This window comes from Schistocerca serialis, chromosome 5 (genome assembly GCF_023864345.2).
Source record: "Schistocerca serialis cubense isolate TAMUIC-IGC-003099 chromosome 5, iqSchSeri2.2, whole genome shotgun sequence".
NCBI lineage: Eukaryota > Metazoa > Arthropoda > Insecta > Orthoptera > Acrididae > Schistocerca > Schistocerca serialis.
This window is the reverse complement of record NC_064642.1, coordinates 615501646-615519880: the sequence shown is the minus strand read 5'-3', so window position 1 is coordinate 615519880 and position 18235 is coordinate 615501646. Positions and strand designations below refer to the sequence as shown.

Below are 18235 nucleotides of genomic sequence, written 5' to 3'. Positions count from 1 at the left end.
TAGTTCAGCGGCATTTGTTAGTGACAGAACTTTCACAGCTTTGTTACTCAGGAACTATGTTTATTTTTGGTATATGTAAATTTAAAATATTTAAACAGGATCTGAATCGAATAGAAAGGCGGAAAGCTATCCAGGCAAGAAAATGTACAGGCTCACGCTTAGAAAAATGGTATTGACAAGTACGGTCTCATAAAAGAAAAGGTAGAGAGGGAAAGGGAGGGTGGCAGGCAGGGGGAAGAGACGGCAATGGGAAAGGAGAGAGAAAAAGATAAGGTTCGAACATTTTGGCTAAAGAGCGCTTATCAAGCAACAATGAAAGAAAATTTCAGCAGACGAGGTAGTGTTCAGCTATATTAATTATATGCTGTGCAGAGACTGACATCACCTACAGGCATGAATAAAAACCTGAAGATTCAGTAAAGTGTATATCCATACCAGCCTTATCAGAGATCCCTTTTGACAAGAATTTAAAGTACTATCATGGGATAGTAAAGTGACTTTCAAGTGTTAAAGGCTGGCAATATAACAATCAGGAAACACAAGAAACATAGTTTCTAACCTTAAGACTGAAAGGTGTTTGTTCCATTTCCATGCATCGTCACTCATGAAGTCCCATCACACATAAATTTTACAAAATACCTTACTTTTTTGTCCGTCGATGGCTGATATTTTTTATTTCAAAATCAGTGGTTTTTAGACATTGTCGCCCATCTTCGGATCATACGTCGCAGTTACAAAGTAGCTTGTTCTAATGGAGCTATCAGTTTATTGTCATACACACTTGTCGTATCGGCCGCCGCACAGCAGCCGTCAACTCGGCGCGGCGTGCTACAACACGCGCGGCACACAGCGAGTACCGCTGGCGCCGCACACGATGTCAACAACTGGCGCTAGTGAACGCGTCGTCGCGGGGTTAGCGGCAGCCTACACACCACTATCGACACGGATTACCCTGGCGGCGCTGCCCTTACCACCAGAGTGAGCAACCGCATAAGGGCGCCATCTACCAACACTCTGATTGGCCGGACCTGCGGATTTAAGCGAGCTCCCTGAGCCCGTTTAACCAGTTCAATCTTCGACTATGACTGTGTTACTACCCGGCTGCTGGATTCACGACGACCGAACCGTACTGTGGCCTCCCTGGCTGGAAACTTGCGACGCGTCGGTATCGACTGGTTGGCGGTGGTTCAAAAATGGTTCAAATGGCTCTGAGCACTCAACTGCTGAGGTCATTAGTCCCCTAGAACTTAAAACTAGTTAAACCTAACTAATCTAAGGACATCACACACATCCATGCCCGAGGCAAGATTCGAACCTGCCACCGTAGCGGTCACGCGGTTCCAGACTGCAGCGCCTAGAACCGCACGGCCACTTCGGCCGGCGGTTGGCAGTGGTTTGGACTTATATTCTCTACTAGTGACTCTGATTTCTCCTTGGCGCTACAGCCAGCGAAGTGTTGTGTAGTCGAACTTAAGTTTTGTTTTGAGTGACAGAAGATCAAATAAATTTGGTTATAACGGAATATTTCTTGTGTTATAGTGCGGACATAACACAACAACACTGAGACAGCGTAACTCATGGGGTACCTACTAATGTCGCGCCAGACCTCATTTTGGCCGGAATAGTGCGCCAACTCGACGTGGCATGGATTCAACATGTCGTTAGAAGTCCCCTGCAGAAGTATTGACCCATGCTGCCTCTAATTGCATAAGTATTTCCGGTGCAGGATGTAGTGCACGAAAATTTCCCATAAATGTCCGATGGAATTCATGTCGAGCAATCTGGGTGACCAAATCATCATCTCGAATCGTCCAGCATATTCTGCAAACCAGTCGCAAACAACTGTTGGCCCGGTGGCATGACATCGTTGTTTGGGAACAAGAAGTCGATGAATGGCTGCAGATGGTCTTCAGGTAGCCGAACGTAACCGTTTCTAGTCAATGATTGGTTCAATTGGACCGGAGTACCCAGACCAAAGGCTAGCCGTGGCCGCAGCTACTGCGACCAGGACTGCGGTTGGCCAGCACGGCTGGAAGTCTGTTGGCCGCAGATCAGTCGGACGACGGAGATTACAGAGACAGCAACGGCTGTGTACTTCTGGCATCGCCAGGCGAAACGAAAGAAGAAAAGATACTGGGTACATCCTATGTTGCAATCCCGCTCTACAAACTGAATGTTTGTTACTTTCTTTTGTGAACTTCGTGAACACGAAGATATATTCTTCAATTTCACTAGAATGTCTACAAAAACTTTTGATTAAACATTAAAGAAATTTCGAGATAGCATAAGAGGTACAGACACAGCAATGCGACAATGCATAGGAAATGAAGAGAAATTGCTAATCACATTAATGTAAGTTTTATTAAAGACAATTTTTAGCAGCCGGCCAGATTGGCCGTGCGGTTCTAGGCGCTTCAGTTTTGAGCCGCGCTGCTGCTACAGTTGCAGGTTCGAATCCTGCCTCGGGCATGGATGTGCGTGATGTCCTTAGGTTAGTTAGGTTTAAGTAGTTCTAATTTCTAGGGGACTGATGACCACAGCAGTTAAGTACCATAGTGCTCAGAGCCATTTGAACCAATTTTTAGCAATAATGAAATTGTTTATGTTACATTATGTAGTAAGTAAAATTAACTTGATGATTAACCCAAACATGTAAGTAGTGGTGATGTAACACGATTATCAATACTGCCGTCAACATTTTAAAGAACAGTTATTATATAAGAAAACAGCGATGTGTAATTATTATAAATGAATTAGAAGCAGTCTTGATGGCTTAAATCTTTCAATGGTGAGCGGTTTCGATCTTTTTATCAGATCATCTTCGGACCATGAATGTCTGCCGGAGGCGGTGGCGCATGGCAATCCTCTTGTTTGTCGCTGGTGGTCCGATCAACACTGCTTCTAATTTATTTATAATACTGCCATCATCGGTGGTTTCTGGTGGAAACTGTGGTGAATTATTATTTTGTGAAGCAGAAGAAGAAGAAGAACTAGACTGCGTGTGATAGGTTTCCTGATAATATCCTGTTCCATCATAAGATAACGATATAGACAGCGGCTGGTGTCGTGACGAATATATACAGCTGATGATTGTGGATGGTGAAAACGTACGCTGGATAATGTTCGTAGGAAGATGTGTTTGGACAGGATGCTGTTGAGCGTCTTCAATAATACTTAAGATTCGTCGTTTTACAGATAACTTCGAATGCTGAGGTATTTTTTTTTTCTGAAGTCGCTGACCAAAGACAAGAAAAAAAGCCTGTCCTCATCTGTCATCATTTGTGTGTCCATTTGCTGCTTGTTCAAAATGTTCAAATGTATGTGAAATCTTATGGAACTTAACTGCTAAGGTCATCAGTCCCTAAGCGTAAACACTACTTAATCGCCCGCAGCTCGTGGTCGTGCGGTAGCGTTCTCGTTTCCCACGCCCAGGTTCCCGGGTTCGATTCCCGGCGGGGTCAGGGATTTTCTCTGCCTCGTGATGGCGGGGTGTTGTGTGATGTCCTTAGGTTAGTTAGGTTTAAGTAGTTCTAAGTTCTAGGGGACTGATGACCATAGATGTTAAGTCCCATAGTGCTGAGAGCCATTTTAACCATTTTGAACTGCTTAATCTAAATTATTCTAAGGGCAAACACACACATCTATGTCCGAGGGAGGACTCGTACGTCCGCCGGGACCAGCCGCACAGTCCATGACTGTAGCGCCTGAGACCGCTCGGCTAATCCCGCGCGGCCATTTGCTGCTTGGCTTCTGCAAGTTTTTGCAGAACATCGATTAGTTGTCTTCCAATTTCGTCTTCTGCTCTCCTTTTCTTATCGAGCACCCTAGCCTGGTGCTTGGAACTTCACTTTCTGCTGTGGCCTGATTCTCAGTATTTACAAGTGACACGCTGCTATGTGTATGCGACAGTGGATTGGTAGTATTCAGAAATGATAGGAGATTAAAATACAGATATGTCGTCTTTCTCGCAGCTGCAGAACCACTTTTACCGGTTAATCTCCGTTTTTCTCGGCTCTCTGAATCTTTAATGTTACGCCATTTCTTCTGTAACGACATACCTGTAAGAAATGAAATATTATCTTAGCTACCAATAATGTCTATTCTTTGAAAAGGGAAGCTACAAGTAGTGATATATTAGATGAGTTTCCGCATACCACATGTGGTAGGAACTGATGGGACAAACGTTAATTTAAAGAAAATGAGTAGAACAACTCAGTTTATAACATTACCTTAGAAAAATATTTCAAGACTTTTGTTCAGAAAAGGGTTGCCTTAAAACTGATCTATCTCGTAAAAGTGTGAAATAATTTCTCCCTTTCAGATATCTGGCAACTGGAAATTCGTTCGTTGATTTGCATCATGCCTTTCGACTTGGAGTAACAACAATCAGAGAACTTGTAAGAGCAGTATGCTCATCAATCTGGATTATCTTAAAAGATGAATGTTTGACAGAACCGACCAAAAACGACCGGCTGCAAATAGCAAAAGATTTTGAAACTGTCTTGGCGCCGTTGATGGTAAGCAGGTGCGACTGGTGCATCAGTGTTCTTCAACTATAAGAAATATTTCTCTATTGTATTAATCACTGTTTATGATGCAATCTATAAATTTGTCGCTGTAATTGTCGGATCGTATGGTAAATGTGTTGACTCAACGGTATTTGGTTCAAATGGTTCAAATGGCTCTGAGCACTATGGGACTTAACATCTGAGGTCATCAGTCCCCTAGAATTTAGAACTACTTAAACCTAACTAACCTAAGGACATCACACACACCCATGCCCGAGGCAGGATTCGAACCTGCGACCGTAGCAGTCACGCGGTTCCCGACTGACGCACCTAGAACCGCACGGCCACCACGGCCGGCTCAACGGTATTTCAGCAATCAGTGTTCTATAAGCGAATGCTGTCAAATAACTTGGACATTCCGCAAGACAAATACATTTCGGACATAAACAAAACGGCGGTGCCTTATGTATTTGTAGAGTCCACGTTCGGGATAAATAAATGGAGGATCATTCACAGATCCCTGAGTACGGACGTTGATTTCGCCATAGACATTGTAAGGAATGTTGTGTTTTACACAACTATGTACGAAAGAGTGCTGGTGTTCAATATTTAGATACACTGTATGCATATCCTTCAGTTCATGAGGATATTCCACAACGAATACGTAGACGTGTATCAAGTTGGCGCTACAGAAACGTTTTTGCCGATTACTTTGTACATGAAGGCGCTCTGCCATGGCAGATAGATTACATACACAAGTCTTAATTATATGCACATGTTGTGTTAGAAAAGCAAAATGAAAGTAGTAGAACTTACACATCGTGTTTTATTCCTGCGGTGCTGCACATTCTCTGGCCCCCGAACATCATAGTGATTTCCTCCCACATTCTCTTTTTCACATTTTTGTCAGCATATTCTTCAGGTGACAAGTGCCACAAAGCAGGCCTCTCTCTCATGTTTATAGTAAATTTCTCCGTATCAAAGTCCATGATGACATAAAGAACCTTCTGCAAACACGCAGCAGCAAACAAATAATAAAATGTAAAATATCTCCACAGCTGGAACGGCAGTGCAACATGTGCAACATGCCGGCCTCCCCATTCAGCTCCGCGCTGGCCGGAGGCTGGTCGCATGACAAAGTGCTGGCCGCAGGCTGCTCAGCCTGCGTTGCGCGGCACCTTTCCATGCAAACCCGGCCGCATCCGACCAGCCACAAGTCTGGCCGTGGCGCTGTTGCCCAAAGGCACACGCGCCGGTAGTCTGCTGCCACAGGCTATTGACGCCAAATTTCGGCGCGTTGTCCAAGGGGATACGTCCGTCGTATGTTCCACGTTAATCTAAGTGGTTATTTTAGTGTTTCTTGTCTCTTAGCACTGAAGACTCTACGTACACGGTCGTTAACTGAAGGTCGTCGGCCTCAGCGTTTTCCGTGGTGAGATGACTGCCTGAAACGTGGTATTCTCGCCACAGGCTTGACACAGCGGCTCTAGGAATATTGAATTCCCTAACGATATGCGAAATATAATGTCCCATGCGTGTAGCTCCAACTACCATACCGCATTCAAAGACTAAATTCCCGTCGTGCGGCCATAAACAAGTCCAAAACCTTTTCACATGAATCACCTGAGTACAAATGACAGCTCAGTCAATGCACTGCCCTTCTGCACACAGTAGAGTAGGCTATTAGTCTCTGTAACTAAGAAATATGATTTGAAGATGGGTGGCATTACCCGAAACCTGTCATTTTGAGACAGTAACAGTGGTCGACAAACAGAAAACAGCCTATATATATACAATCTCCCCATATATTTTTATTGTCATTTTCATTTCAGCCTCATGTTAGACTTTCCACCTTCTAATACCATGTCACACTCACAACACCCCCACAACGACCCCATTAAGTTTTATTTACATTCCCTCCGCAAACATGCCTTCGCCCTAGCCAGATTACGCTCCCATATTTTATTTTCTCAGGCTTGTCTGACATTTGGCATTACCCCCAAAGGCCTCACACTTCAAGTTTCCATCTCTGGCTGCAAGCCTTCTTTCCATCAGTCCCTATACTAGTTCCAAACTGAACAATCCATTGCCCTCACCAACCTAATCCTTCACCTACACATCAACTCAGCCGATGAACACACCTGTCAACTCCTATCCTTAATCAAAGTCCTCAATCTTTCCTCTCCCACATCCACACCGGCTGTTCAGAGCATCCATCCAGGTTTGTTGATGACATCTTCATGATCTGGACTCACAGTGAAGAAGAACTCCAGAATTTCCTCTCCAACCTCAACTCCTTTGGTTCCATCAGATTCACCTGGTCCTACTCCAAATCCCATGCCACTTTCCTTGACGTTCACCTCCATCTGTCCAATGGCCAGCTTCACACATCCGTCCACATCAAACCCACCAACAAGCAACAGTACTTCCATTATGACAGCTGCCACCCATTCCACATCAAACGGCCCCTTCCCTACAGCCTAGGTCTTCGTGGCAAACGAATCTGCTTCAGTCCGGAATCCCTGAACCATTACACCAACAATTTGACAACAGCTTTCGCATCCCGCAACTACCCTCCCGACCTGGTACAGAAGCAAATAACCAGAGCCACTTCCTCATCCCCTCAAACCCAGAACCTCCCACAGAAGAACCACAAAAGTGCCCCACTTGTGACAGGATACTTTCCGGGACTGGATCAGATTCTGAATGTGGCTCTCCAGCAGGGATACGACTTCCTCAAATCCTGCCCTGAAATGAGATCCATCCTTCATGAAATCCTCCCCACTCCACCAAGAGTCTTTCCGCCGTCCACCTAACCTTCGTAACCTCTTAGTTCATCCCTATGGAATCCCCAAACCACCTCCCCTACCCTCTGGCTCCTACCCTTGTAACCACCCCCGGTGTAAAACCTGTCCCATGCACCCTCCCACCACCACCTACTACAGTCCTGTAACCCGGAAGGTGTACACGATCAAAGGCAGAGCCACGTGTAAAACCACCCACGTGATTTACCAACTGACCTGCCTACACTGTGACGCATTCTATGTGGGAATGACCAGCAACAAACTGTCCATTCGCATAAATGGACACAGGCAGACAGTGTTTGTTGGTAATGAGGATCACCCTGTGGCTAAACATGCCTTGGTACACGGCCAGCACATCTTGGCACAGTGTTACACCGTCCGGGTTATCTGGATACTTCCCACTAACACCAACCTATCCGAACTCCAGAGATGGGAACTTGCTCTTCAATACATCCTCTCTTCCCGTTATCCACCAGGCTTCAATCTCCGCTAATTTCAAGTTGCCGCCACTCATACCTCACCTGTCATTCAACAACATCTTTGCCCCTGGACTTCCGCCTCGACTGACATCTCTGCCCAAACTCTTTGCCTTTGAAAATGTCTGCTTGTGTTTGTATATGTGTGGATGGATATGTGTGTGTGTGTGTGTGTGTGTGTGTGTGTGTGTGTGCGCGAGTGTATACCCGTCCGTTTTTCCCCCCTAAGGTAAGTCTTTCCGCTCCCGGGATTGGAATGAATCCTTACCCTCTCCCTTAAAACCCACATCCTTTCGTCTTTCCCTCTCCTTCCCTCTTTCCTGACGAAGCAACCGTTGGTTGCGAAAGCTAGAATTTTGTGTGTATGTTTGTGTGTCTATCGACGTTCCAACGCTTTCGTTTGGTAAGTCACATCATCTTTGTTTTTAGATATATTTTTCCACGTGGAATGTTTCCCTCTATATATATATATATATATATATATATATATATATATATATATATATATATATATTCCCATGTAGCAAGCAAACAAAGTTTTGATAAACTTTATAAACTTAAATGTATTTTAGTTACATAGCTTCTCTCTCTCTCTCTCTCTCTCTCTCTAGCTTACAAAGAACTCGTTTATTAATTGAAGCGACGCGCCACGCTGTCGCAAGGTTACCTTCGACACGTGTTTCCTGTACGTGCCTAGTGAAACTTGGCAGGGCACTGCGCTCTGTTTGCTGGTCCGGCATCTACCGAGTATTGCGCAGAATACTAATGCACGCTGTTCGATTATTTGTTCCCGATAGTTTCTGTCGCTCTGAAAAATTTATTCATTCGTACGAACGAGAATTTATGCGAGCAAATTTGACAACTGTCTGGTCCCTGTTGCAAGAGAGAAACAGTGAATACGTTTTCCACAAATTTATCTCTGCAAACCTTATGCTTAAATCTGCTCCTGCTTTTTAAAACATCATCATATTTCTGATAGTTTCCTTTGATGCTCTGGTAGCAGTCATTTCGTCTAATGTATCAGCTTTTATAATCTGCAATAACCAAAAATTAAATGTATCATGCTTCAACATTGAGACCCTAATCACTTTTACTGTAATTCGAGATGAGTGTAGCAAAATACCCAATCATGTGTCTTGAAAGTCAAATTCGAAACAGGGATCTGGTTCACTCTGCCTAATCCCCACTCACTTGCACTGACGCTTTCACACATTAGCTAAAAATACATAAAACTCAGTCTACAGTCGATGAGTCAGGTACTCTAGAAATACATTAAAATCATATACCTACTAACCTGAATAGAAGCGCGGGTGATAAATATAGTTTTAAAACATCGACCACATTCGCTTCATCGTCCACTAAAACAGAGGACAGATCAGCTGCCAAGTCGATTGTAGCCCCCGCTATCTTGCCATAATACAAATTCTGCTGCACAATTACAAGCACACCACAGGCACAGCGCCCTGGTGGATCCTCTAGTCGGAGAAGAAATCCGTATGCCAGCCGGAAGCTCAGCGACTAAACTTCATTCCATACTGCGGCCGGAGGCAGCGACTGTTCCTCCCACTGAAGCATTATCCTGCGTTTCAGCATCTGCATCTACAGCTTCTTCTACCATCTATATTCCGTAAACCACGTTGCAGGGTCAGTGAAGGGTCCCTTGTATACCATTGTTATTTCCGCCCGCCCCCCCCCCTCCCCCCCCCCCCCCCCTCGACTCAACCACCAACTTTCCTTTTCCAGCAGTCGCGAATGGTTCGCGTTAGAACGATTGATACTAGACATCCGTGCGAGTTCCAATCCCTCTCCCAATCGATTTTGGTAAGTTGAATCTCCACCTAATACGATAACATGACTATGAAATTTACGCTACATTTTCTTCACGTTTGCTCTCGACAGTTCCGCCATCATTCGTCATGAGACTGTGGTCTTTAAAATTACTCGATTACCATAGTTCCATGCTGTAGCAAATTGCGTTTAATTATTTCTAATGTTTCATCAAGTGGTATGTTCGTAAACATATTAGTAACATCCCAAGACGTGAAAATCACATCGTATTAGATATTCATATTCACAACATTGTTAGCAAACTGGATGCTATTTTTGATGGTGGAAGTTTTCTCAGATGGCAGTGGGTCAGGTTGTAGAACTGGTAGACTCTTTGCTATTTAGCCTTGAATTAAGGTAATTTACCAGTGATGGAAAAATTTACCGCGTGGTAGACGGTCTAGCGACGGGTAATAGTTTATCCAGTATCTTATCAGATATGTTTTTTAATGACTTGGAAATTAGAGTTTCTGATAAATTCTCCGGTATAAAGCAGAAAATACTGTATTATCACCGGTATGTTGATGACAGTGTACTTCAATTTAAAGGAACAAGCAAGATTTAAATGAAATAACAGACAATCTCAACCAAATACATCCAAAAATTAAGTTCACTGTTGAACACAAAACTGATAATAGCATCAATTTTCTCGATTCGTCAGTCAGTAGATCGAATGGGAGACATATTTTTAAAGTTTACAGGAAGCCTACATATTCAGGTACAATTACTGGGAATAATACGAATACAAGTGACTATATAATATATATATAAGAATATAATAATTCCAATCCCAAAGAAAGCAGGTGTTGACAGATGTGAAAATTACCGAACTATCAGTTTAATAAGTCACGGCTGCAAAATACTAACGCGAATTCTTTAGACGAGTGGAAAAACTGGTAGAGACGGACCTCGGGGAGGATCAGTTTGGATTCCGTAGAAATGTTGGAACACGTGAGGCAATACTAACCTTACGACTTATCTTAGAAGAAAGATTAAGAAAAGGCAAACCTACGTTTCTAGCATTTGCAGACTTAGAGAAAGCTCTTGAAAATGTTAACTGGAATACTCTCTATCAAACTCTGAAGGTGGCAGGAGTAAAAGACAGGGAGCGAAAGGCTATTTACAATTTGTATAGAAACCAGATGGCAGTTATAAGAGTTGAGGGACATGAAAGGGAAGCAATGGTTGGGAAGGGAGTGAGACAGGGTTGTAGTCTATCCCCGATGTTATTCAATCTGTGTATTGAGCAAGCAGTAAAGGAAACAAAAGAAAAATTCGGAGTAGGTATTAAAATTCATGGAGAAGAAATAAAAACTTTGAGGTTCGCCGATGACATTGTAATTCCGTCAGAGACAGCAAAGGACTTGGAAGAGCAGTTGAACGGAATGGACAGTGTCTTGAAAGGAGGATATAAAATGAACATCAACAAAAGCAAAACGAGAATAATGGAATGTAGTCAAATTAAATCGGGTGATGCTGAGGGAATTAGATTAGGAAATGAGACACTTAAAGTAGTAAAGGAGTTTTGCTATTTGGGGAGTAAAATAACTGATGATGGTCGAAGTAGAGAGGATATAAAATGTAGACTGGCAATGGCAAGGAAATCGTTTCTGAAGAAGAGAAACTTGTTAACATCGAGTATAGATTTAAGTGTCAGGAAGTCGTTTCTGAAAGTATTTGTATGGAGTGTAGCCATGTATGGAAGTGAGACATGGACGATCAATAGTTTGGACAAGAAGAGAATAGAAGCTTTCGAAATGTGGTGCTACAGAAGAATGCTGAAGATTAGATGGGTAGATCACATAACTAATGAGGATGTATTGAATAGAATTGGGGAGAAGAGGAGTTTGTGGCACAACTTGACAAAAAGAAGGGACCGGTTGGTAGGACATGTTTTGAGGCATCAAGGGATCACAGATTTAGCATTTGAGGGCAGCGTGGAGGGTAAAAATCGTAGAGGGAGACCAAGAGATGAATACACTAAGCAGATTCAGAAGGATGTGGGTTGCAGTAAGTACTGAGAGATGAAGAAGCTTCCACAGGTTAGGGTAGCATGGAGAGGACTGAAGACCACAACAACAACAACAACAACAACAGCACGAATACTCCAATCCAGCATATAAAAGCATATTTCTATTCACCTTTATGCAGAATGTTGCAGTTACCACTCACAGACGAAGATAGATCTTCAGAAATACAGAAAATCAGAAAGATAGCGTTAAGGAACCACTACCTAGAACGTGATATAATGAAATTTTACCACACTATAGATAATAACATCAAACTAAAGAAAAACAATAATAAAGAGAAGCCAGTAAATAAGAAAAGGTATATTACACTCACATACAAAGTTGCTATAACAGACCGTATTGCGAGATGTTTCCCAAGACAGAAAGTGAAAGTGGCATTTAGAACTAGCAGTTCCTTTAGATACGCACTAATACACAAGCAAAATATCCTTAAGGACAAATAGCAAAATTCAAGAGCATATAAAATGAACCGCTGAAATTGTCAAAGCACATACAAAGGGCAAACTGGAACAGCGTTTAACATAAGTTACAAGGAACACTGCAATTTAAATTCAAATCGTATAGCATTGGATGAACATTTGAGAACAACTAAACATAATTTAGGTGAGGTACAAGACAATATGAAAATTATGCACACCGCAGATAAAGCTCATCTGTTAAATGTGTCGGAAGAATTGGAAATTTTCGTAGAAAAGAAGAAAAACCAGAAAAATTTATTAAACACACGAAGCGAATTTAATTTATATGTGTTCCGCCAGTTATTTGACGCAGTGTTGTAGATAGGCAACCAAAACTTAGTATCTGCCGTATCATCCTAACAGAAATATTTTTAAAAACGGTAGTTTTCAATGTATTTTTGCGTAGCCATTTTTAAATAAGTATTTTTATAATGTATTTTGAAAGACATTTTAATTTTTATAGATATACTCGTATTTACTTGAAAGATAAGCAGATATGTACATACACTCCTGGAAATTGAAATAAGAACACCGTGAATTCATTGTCCCAGGAAGGGGAAACTTTATTGACACATTCCTGGGGTCAGATACATCACATGATCACACTGACAGAACCACAGGCACATAGACACAGGCAACAGAGCATGCACAATGTCGGCACTAGTACAGTGTATATCCACCTTTCGCAGCAATGCAGGCTGCTATTCTCCCATGGAGACGATCGTAGAGATGCTGGATGTAGTCCTGTGGAACGGCTTGCCATGCCATTTCCACCTGGCGCCTCAGTTGGACCAGCGTTCGTGCTGGACGTGCAGACGGCGTGAGACGACGCTTCATCCAGTCCCAAACATGCTCAATGGGGGACAGATCCGGAGATCTTGCTGGCCAGGGTAGTTGACTTACACCTTCTAGAGCACGTTGGGCGGCACGGGATACATGCGGACGTGCATTTTCCTGTTGTAACAGCAAGTTCCCTTGCCAGTCTAGGAATGGTAGAACGATGGGTTCGATGACGGTTTGGATGTACCGTGCACTATTCAGTGTCCCCTCGACGATCACCAGTGGTGTACGGCCAGTGTAGGAGATCGCTCCCCACACCATGATGCCGGGTGTTGGCCCTGTGTGCCTCGGTCGTATGCAGTCCTGATTGTGGCGCTCACCTGCACGGCGCCAAACACGCATACGACCGTCATTGGCACCAAGGCAGAAGCGACTCTCATCGCTGAAGACGACACGTCTCCATTCGTCCCTCCATTCACGCCTGTCGCGACACCACTGGAGGCGGGCTGCACGATGTTGGGGCGTGAGCGGAAGACGGCCTAACGGTGTGCGGGACCGTAGCCCAGCTTCATGGAGACGGTTGCGAATGGTCCTCGCCGATACCCCAGGAGCAACAGTGTCCCTAATTTGCTGGGAAGTGGCGGTGCGGTCTCCTACGGCACTGCGTAGGATCCTACGGTCTTGGCGTGCATCCGTGCGTCGCTGCGGTCCGGTCCCAGGTCGACGGGCACGTGCACATTCCGCCGACCACTGGCGACAACATCGATGTACTGTGGAGACCTCACGCCCCACGTGTTGAGCAATTCGGCGGTACGTCCACCCGGCCTCCCGCATGCCCACTCTACGCCCTCGCTCAAAGTCCGTCAACTGCACATACGGTTCACGTCCACGCTGTCGCGGCATGCTACCAGTGTTAAAGACTGCGATGGAGCTCCGTATGCCACGGCAAACTGGCTGACACTGACGGCGGCGGTGCACAAATGCTGCGCAGCTAGCGCCATTCGACGGCCAACACCGCGGTTCCTGGTGTGTCCGCTGTGCCGTGCGTGTGATCATTGCTTGTACAGCCCTCTCGCAGTGTCCGGAGCAAGTATGGTGGGTCTGACACACCGGTGTCAATGTGTTCTTTTTTCCATTTCCAGGAGTGTATATGAGATGACTATAGGCGATTAAAATGTATCTTTCGTTTTCTAAAGTTGTAAATTGTCTTTGGATAGACTATACCATGAACGTTACAAGTACCGTTGTACAGTCAGTTTCATTTTTGGCGCTGTCAAAGTCATCATTTACTACTGTGCTTTAAATATACTTTAAACGTAAGTTATGTACTATATTACACTCAGAGTAATCATTAGAGCTGTCAGCTAACTTTAAAGACCGTCTTTATTGCTGTCATCAACTTTAAATGTAAGGCACCATACTGGCAGTAGAATATGTACTTTACGTAATGAAAATTCAAGTTTGTCGTATTATCTCAACTTATATCTTTTACAGGGTATATTCTGATGACGCTCTTGTGGATTTGAAGAGCGAAACAGGTAAATAAAAATTACATAGTGCGGCTTGTGGCTGTTTCAAAAAATTTAGTTTTAACAGCCTCTCTCCCTGCAGGCAGTGCCTGCTCTTAGTATTCGCAGTTCCAAATACGGACGGCTGTCAGCTACGTAATGGAACGACAATGAAAAGTTATGCCTCACCGGGACTCGGACCAGGATTTCCCACTTATCACGTGTGATCGACTTACCAATAGGCTATCCGAGCTTGACTCTAACTTCCATATGTCGTTAACCATGTGTCTACAAACTGCACTCGTACATCTTTTATGCTTATTCCCGTACAGGGAAGACTTTTTTTTTCAAATGCGTGCGAGTTCTGAGGAACATTGCATAGCTGTTCTGGACAACCCACGCACTGCAACGTCGTATTTATCAGCTGAAACCGAGCAAGTGGCTTTCAGTTTAAAAATAAAATGTCTCTTCTGTACGAGAATATACGTAATGGATGTACGAGTGCAGGTCGTAGACACGTGGGTGGCGGACGATATTCGGGAGTTTGGGTCTGGCCGTGGTGAGTGCTCGGATAGACTAATGGTGAGGCGACCGCTTCGCGATAAGCGGGAAATCCGGGTTGGAATCCCGCTCCGGCACAAATTTTCACGGTTGTCATTCGATTACAAAGCTGATTGTTGGCCATACTCACAAATGCTAATACATTTCACGTATTTCCTAACGGCTGTAGTCACCGCAGTGCCTGCTCCTTCGGATATGCACTTGTGTCCGAAGGAACATTGCCTAGTACTTATGAACCACACAGGCACTGCAGTATCGTGTCCGATGTACTATTTATTCACGTGCTCACCGAAGGTTCTCTGATGTGCTGAAGTTGGTGTCTACATCTGCACATCTGCACCTACATCATACTCCGCAAGCCATCTTGTGGTGTGTGGGGGAAGGTACTTTTTGAACCCTCCAATCCACTCGCTAATAGTGCGTGGCAAGAACGATTGACGATTGTCGGTTGGGGGGGGGGGGGGGGGGGAATAATATGTTGTGCGACTCTTCCCGGAAAGTGATCTCTCGAAATATCAATAGCAAACCTCTCCGTGATGCACAACGTCTCGTTTGTAGCGTCTGCCAATGGAGTTTGTTGAGCAACTGTATGACGCTCTCGCGCCGGCTAAACGATCCCTTGACGGAACGCGCAGCTCTTCGTTGGATCTTCTCTAACTCTTCTATGAATCCTATCTGGTAGGGATCCCAGAGAGATGGAAAAATACTCAAGAATCAGTCGAACAAGCTTCTGCTTCTCCCACTATTTGTTTTATGTGGTCATTCCACTCAATGACGCTCTGGATAGTTACTCCTAGATAGTTTACAATAGATGTTGTTACCAGCGGTTAGTCATCAATAGTGTAGTTGTACAGTAGTGGATTTCTTTTCTGTATAAGTCGGTCGGCTTCGGTTAACGAAGGTTTCCTATCCAAACGCTGCCAATACTGGAAATCTAAATACACTACTCGTGTGCATGGTAGTTGTTACGAAGTGATGTCGTTCCGTGCTATGCCGAAGCAGTAGGTCGAACCAGAACTTGAACACCTACAGCGCCTCTCGGTGTTTAAAAAACAAAAATATCTCGCAAATTAGCTCCCATGTCCTTAAAATATCAATTTACAAAATGACCCAAGTCCCTCCACAAGTAGTAATTACGAAAAATAAATAAAAAACAAATAGAGGGAAAAATCTAGTATAGAAAGCAAAAGAAAAGAAAAGGAAAATTTAATTATAAATTTTAGTAACATGGGAAGGGGGAAAAACAGTAGAAAATATTAAAATATTAGTTATTTCAATACGTAAGAAAATCAATATTATAGTCATAGAACGTAGGTCTGGGACACCAAAGATAGTGTTTATTAAAGTATAAATACCCATATGTTGTCATTACGATACTCCAGTCTCTAGTCTGTTCTAGTTTGGAAGTTATTTAGGACGTACAGCTTTAGAGAACAACAATTGGGACTTTATTAAACGGGGATCAAGAATAGATCGTGACGAGATTGTTTTTGAGGATTGTCATTTCAAGACTTTAATTTGGACATTTATCAGATTGGATAAGCGGGAAGGTGAATAGAAATGTCTTTGGCTTTAATGTCAATTCGTGTAAATATTTAAACGCTTTACTGAATTGAGAATTTTATCCCGATTCGGACTTTGAATTGTGATAGGGGGAAACTTTAACTTCACGCGACTAATGATATTAGTTAATGACAGTTTGCGGATATTAAATAGAAATAACTTATTCACCGAAAGTGACAGGAGATTATCTAACATCTCTGATGCTAGCGGGACTCCTACTTAGACATCTAATTAAAGAACTTCTTTGAATGAGATCGTATGAGTGAACCTATTTATTAATAATTCTTGTCAATGAACTGACGTTGTTAATTTGAAACATAATACAAGTCTTGAACATTAATTTAACTTAGATTAATAAACGTTAAGGTTACGTGATCTATGGCAAGAACAAACTAGCGATTAGTAACTAAAACAATTGAACGAAAGGTTAAAGTACCGTTGTCTGTAAACATTGGTAGTAAAGCTACTAAAGATTTTTTCTCTCAGAGTTGGGAGACTATATGTGTAATGACCCACGTTTAACACTGGGTTGTGTAATGACCCACGTTTAACATTGGGTTGTGTAATGACCCACGTTTAACATTGGGTTTTAAAAGTAATCAATCTGATACTTAGCCGGGACAATATTAAATAAAAGTAAACCCCTTCAATGACAGTCAATGTGTAAAAAATAAAATCAAACTTTCACGTATTAGACGAAAAAGCGAAAACAGAAAAAGGGCTGCTACACACTGCATCAGGAAAGCGCAACTTACTTTCCCTCCTTCAATTCCCCACCACTCCACGCGGCTGTCTATGTATTGGACTGGTCGGAACTTATTCCTCCGTTCCCTGCACCTCGCTCCGCTGAGGCTTCGGTTAGGACCTCTTGAACAAATAGTAGCAGGGTAGCGAACTGTAAAACTGTATTTTCTGTGCTGGCTTCCTTACGGAAGGAACAAGTAAGTATGTCATGGCACATTCGATAAACAGAAACACGAATACAAATGAAAGTAGGGGAAAGAAGCTCCACATTCGTATTTCGGCAGTATCACAACATATATCTCTAACGTCTATCAGTTGTAGAATTTTGGAACACGTATTGTGTTCGAGTATAATGACTTTTCTGGAAACTAGAAATCTACTCTGTAGGAATCAGCATGGGTTTCGAAAAAGACGATAGTGTGAAACCCAGCTCGCGCTATTCGTCCACGAGACTCAGAGGGCCATAGACACGGGTTCCCAGGTACATGCCGTGTTTCTTGACTTCCGCAAGGCGTTCGTTACAGTTCCCCACAGTCGTTTAATGAACAAAGTAAGAGCATATGGACTGTCAGACCGATTGTGTGATTGGACTGAAGAGTTCCTAGATAACAGAACGCAGCATGTCATTCTCAATGGAGAGAAGTCTTCCGAAGTGAGAGTGATTTCAGATGTGCCGCAGGGGAGTGTCGTAGGACCGTTGCTATTCACAATATACGTAAATGACCTTGTGGATGACATCGAAAGTTCGCTGAGACTTTTTGCTGATGATGCTGTGGTATATCGAGATGTAGTGACAATGGAAAATTGTACTGAAACGCAGGAGGATCCGCAGCGAATTGACGCATGGTGCAGGGAATGGCAATTGAATCTCAATGTAGACAAGTGTAATGTGCTGCGAATACATAGAAAGAAAGATCCCTTATCATTTAGCTACAATATAGCAGGTCAGCAACTGGAAGCAGTTAATTCCATAAAT

At 43.3% G+C, this 18235-nt stretch overlaps 1 protein-coding gene across 1 annotated transcript in view; it reads right to left on the bottom strand.

Annotated features, from left to right (window-relative positions):
• LOC126482139 (synaptic vesicle glycoprotein 2C-like) overlaps positions 1–18235 on the bottom strand; it is a 173853-nt gene that overhangs the window by 87379 nt on the left and 68239 nt on the right. The window lies entirely within an intron of this gene.